The sequence below is a fragment of the Sinocyclocheilus anshuiensis genome, unplaced genomic scaffold (assembly GCF_001515605.1).
Source record: "Sinocyclocheilus anshuiensis isolate Anshui unplaced genomic scaffold, SAMN03320099.WGS_v1.1 scaffold2098, whole genome shotgun sequence".
Taxonomy (NCBI): Eukaryota; Metazoa; Chordata; class Actinopteri; order Cypriniformes; family Cyprinidae; genus Sinocyclocheilus; species Sinocyclocheilus anshuiensis.
This window is the reverse complement of record NW_015557338.1, coordinates 2,146-7,300: the sequence shown is the minus strand read 5'-3', so window position 1 is coordinate 7,300 and position 5,155 is coordinate 2,146.

Sequence of the window (5,155 nt, the reverse complement as noted above, 5' to 3'; positions counted from 1 at the left end):
CGTGTGTGTGTGTGTGTGTGTGTGTGTGTGTGTGTGTGTGTGGATACTAGCCTATATCACTAACCTGCCAAACTTTGGCAAATCCATCAAGTTCTTCTCCCTCAAAAGCGCATATCAACTCAATAAACATCTTTGTTTCTAGATAGACAGATTGAAAACACTGTGTGCCTTTAGCTGCATAAAGCCATCCCGTCAGCAGTTTCAGCCAATTTCAAGCATTTTTGTGTGCATCAAACAGCCAGCGAACAGACTGAGGGCGGTCCATGGGCGTGCTGTCTGAGACTGACACAATGACTTAGTCAGATATCAGTCTTCCCTAAAGACCCTGCTCATGAAAAGCAGTTACTCTGTGAACACACTCTATCGATCTTTAGCTATAATGAATCAGAGAAATACCCAAACTTTTAATTCACCGTGGTCCCCCCACAGTTTTCCTCACTCCTCCCCTCCTATTGACTTTCTCCTCCTCTGTGCTCTCTCTCTCTCGATAACCAGTAGTCCTTGAGTCTAAAAATAGGTTCAAATTATAGTTCTTTGGCTGGTTTGACTTCTGAATTAATAGCTCCAGTCAATCACAGTCCCTGCCACTACATGCTGCCTTAGAGCTGGAAAAGGTAAAGTTACTTGGGGACAGCAGCATGGTAAGGAGTCATACTTACACCTCCCTGTCGGCGGAGATTGCCCCGACTGCCATTGATTTTGAATGTTATCCAGGGTTAGTTTGTGGAGATGTTTGACCCAGCTGAGAACAGACGCCGTTGGCCGCAGCGAGGTGCAATTATGCTGCCCGCCTCCCATAGAGCCACACAGATGCTCGTTTCTACTAAACGCCATTAAGAGCACAGATGACATACAGAGAGCTATTTTAGGTAAAAGGATGAAGACCACAGCAAGCAGCCATAAAGTAAGTCATCCCTGCGTGGGACAGATGGCAGACAGTGAGAAATTGAGCTTAGCTGATCAGAGAACCAGCGAGACTCACTCTGGCAGACAGGAAGATTCATTCAAACGTATTGGAGTCGTTTGCATTTTGGAGCCTTTCCAAAGTTAAAATATCACTGCTCTGGAGCCGAACGCGCAGCCACGCTTGGTCAAGGTCATTTGGAATCCATTAAAATTGACTTTATGGAGGGAAAGTCAACGATCAAGAGTGATTACGATTATTACATTTGCTTTGTTTGTTTTTGAAGAGTGCCGCACATCATTAATCACTGAGGGAAGGCACAGCACGTGGTCTTCAGATGAAAAACAGCGTTGCTCATCCAAACTGGCCAATCAGCAAACAGTAAGTGGATTTTTTGGGGTAAATGGTTACAGCGAGTAATCAGGGGAACGTTTGAATATTCAACCCCTGGGCCTGACATCTAATTCCTTCTCTGGTTGGCGCCTCCCATGAGAGGTAATGTGACAAAATAGCAGTAAAAGGGGAAGCGGGAATTTGCATTTTAATGTGCCTGTCGGAATCACTTTGGTGGGGAACATTGGTAGGCAGGGATTTGGCAACCCCAAGGGTCAACAGCAAACAAGCAGGATAAGCAGCCCACTGGAAATGGAAACCAGGAGAGTTGGAGTTAGGCTGCTTTGAATTAAAAGGAGTGAGGAGATGTCGAAATGACACCCGAGAACAATAATACAACTACGGTTGGGAGACAAATCCATTTGACTGTTATTAGGAGCTACAAATAAACAGCTAAACGAAGGAGGCTATAATTGAAATATCAAAAAAGTCCAATATTCATCATCCACATGAAGTAAATAGCCCCTTGTGCCATATTCTTTATGTCATGTTTGTAATATTGTGTGACAGGCATCTCAAATATAGTCTGGAAACTAAAATGCATATGCTGATTGGATCAGCTCAAGTTTCATATGCCTTATGTTTCTCATACGAATAGCAAAGAGCTCTGTTCCAGAACCAAGTAAGCTGCCTCCCTAGACAGCATTTTAAGGCATCATATGCACACTCTTAATGCAAAGGCTATTCCAAAAAAAAAAATGCAATCTAGTTCTGCCTCTTAAAATATCTTAATTTGGCTAGATTTGAATGGTAATGTGGGATTGCTGGAGAGCAATCCCAAAATGCACTGCAATCAGCTAAGTGCAGAAATGAGTCCAATGAATGAGGGAGAAATGTTGATTGCTAATATACTTTATTTGATACGGAAAAGTATTGATAAATATAGCTGAAAATACAGTGATTAAAAGCTGGCTTCTTTCTATAAAATGTATAAATGCCATTTATAATTATTAATTAACAATTAACATTTATTATGTTTATTGTTATATTATGTTATAATTGTTATATTATGAATTAACAAATAACATTAATTAACATTAATTTTAATTACTGTGTTTATTCGTGTTGTGTCAATGTAGAGCCTGGGAAGATTAAATATACTGATAACTGTTTATCAGGTAATATTACTGATTTTAATATAAAATACCTTTCCAAAGTTTGGGGTCAGTAAGATTTTTGAAAGTCTCTTATGCTCGTCAAGGCAGTGTTTATTTGATTGAAAATACAGTAAAAACAGTAATATTGTGAATTATTGCAATTTAAAATTGCAGTATAACCATTTTCTGTTTGAATATATTTTAAAATGTAATTTATTTCTGTGATGGCACAACTGAATTTTCAACAGCCATAATCCTTCAGAAATCATTCTAATATGCTGATTTGATTCTAAAGTAACATTTTATTATAATTAATGTTGTGCTGTTTAATATTGTTGTGGAAACTGTTATTTTAGTTCTTTGATTAATCCTTTTGTAACAGTCTTTACTGTCACGTTAGATCAATTGAATGATTGCTTGCTAAATAAAAGTTTTAATTTCTTTCCAAAGACAGAAATGTTTCTTACCCTAAACTTTTGAACAATGGTGTATTTGTTGAATGTTTAATTATGCATGCTCATTTCCCTCTATTTTTACATTTTACATTACCTTGGTGTCATTTAACACTTACTTAAAGTTAATCTGGTAACACTTAAAGCCTTTATATATAATGCATTATAAATGTAGTTTTAATGCATTAATTATGCCTTGCAGTTGCAATGCACCTTATAATGCATTGAATGATTGATGAATAATTGTAACCAGTTATAATGCATTAAAATACATTGTTACACGATTAGAAAGTATAATGCATTAAAACACATGACAAACAAACTTTCAAACATTATAATGCATTTTAACTTCGGTTATTATTACTTATGCAGAGATAAAATGCATTACAACGTACATTATTAAAACCTTGAAAATGTGTTAGACCTGACAGCTTTAAGTAAAGTGTTACCGTTACTCTTTCAAAAAATTGAAAAACAATGTTAAATGTAATCTTGATCAAATCAAAAAATAAATATCCATTTTTCCTACTGTACATTGTACATGTTCTGATGCCTAAATTGCTTTTAGTGTTTAATTGGCCATTGTTTGTTGGCCATAACATGAAAATAATAATCAGCTGATTAAAATCAAACAGAATCCTTTTGGAGAGTGCTTCACGTGTGCATTGCATTTGCCATAGAAGGCAGCTGCCTATGTAGACAGTATAGCGAGGCAGCTCATAAAGTTTTGGAATAGAGTTAGTGTTGGAGGGCAAACAGAGAGTAAAGCACACGCACATACACTCCATCTTAGAGCTGCGGGACACAGGGGCGCAGACATACTGGAGGCAAGCGAGGAACTGAAGAAGCCCCTAATGGTGAAACGATAAACATCCAATCGCTGCCCCCCTTCACTTTCACAGTCTTTTCTACTTCACTTTGTTTTCTTCTCTCCAGACCTCCCCACCGTTTAACCTTGTTAGCGTCCTCAATATGTCTGACCTTAGCTTCCGTCTGTTATTACAGTTACATGGCTAAATCCATGTTTAATTCGATTGGGCCATCATCGGTGTGCTCACAAATCCCATTCCCAGTTAATAAAGCCCGTCTCATTGTGGCGGACCCCAAACAGATTTTGCCCTAAATCCAATTTCAACCCACTATTCTCCACTCACACTCAACCTCGATTTGCTTTCTTTCTCCATCTTTTCTCTGAAGTTACGTGTCGTAATTCCATTACGCTTGACATGGAACCAAAAACGGAAGACCGAAAGATAATCGGCAACGTTAGCCATGCAGAAATTATTGGGATTCCGTCGTCTTATTATTTCCACATTATTTCTCCTGATCTCTTTATCCTGTACACAGAGGATATTATTTGTAGAGAGAGACTGGAAAAGCGGATAGACAGAGCAACTCTCCCGGTTGCAGGGATGGATGTTATGCTTTCTGGGCTCTGGGTATACAGAATTAAATTGGGTGGTGATGAGGCCTTGTTTTGCTTTGCATTGAGGGAAACTCATTTCCTCTAGGGAACGTTGGACTGTTTGAGTGCTATGCATGAGGTAGACGAGGGATTTACAGATCCTTTCAGTCTTCAGAGTCGCATAGCTTCCTTCGTCCAAATCGAACCTCCACATCTCCCCACTGGCAATACACAACTACATCTCTTGATTATGTATCAGCGTAATCTGTTGCGGAAGTGTGACCCTGTGTCCTTCTGATGAAGTGGGGCCATCTGCAATAACAGGATGAATAGTGGAGCAATTGTCTTAAAATTGCCTCCGGCTGCCCAGATATATCTCGCTTACTCTTGCTTTCAATCTGGTGCCTCTTCCTTTTTTATGTGTACGTTTATGTGTGCTCTTGAAAAGTCGTTCCATCAGTAATCCAGGGCTGATGGCTGCTGTGAGTGGCTGCTGTGACAACATGCTGTTGTTGATTGCAATGAAAGCTGAATATTTCATTCATTTCTGATCGTTTTTAATTCATTTTCTTCATAGACATTTCAGAAGAAGCCTTGAACCAAACTAAAATGAATAACTTTGAAAGCAAAATAGGGAATGAAAATTATTCTTGCAATTAGGCTGACTACATATTTGCAATGCTTCATGGGAGTGGGTGGCCACTGCTGAGCACTTTTGGGGTGGTTTTCTGTTTTCATGGTAACAATGACTTCTCTGATTGGTGTATAATTGCAGTGTAGTTCTTCAACCAGGAATTAGGCTAGAATTTTTTTATTTTATTTATTAATTCTTTACTTTATTTAAAGAAACAGACTTGTTGCTCCTACAGAAATAAATATCATAGTGTGTGTGTATATATATATA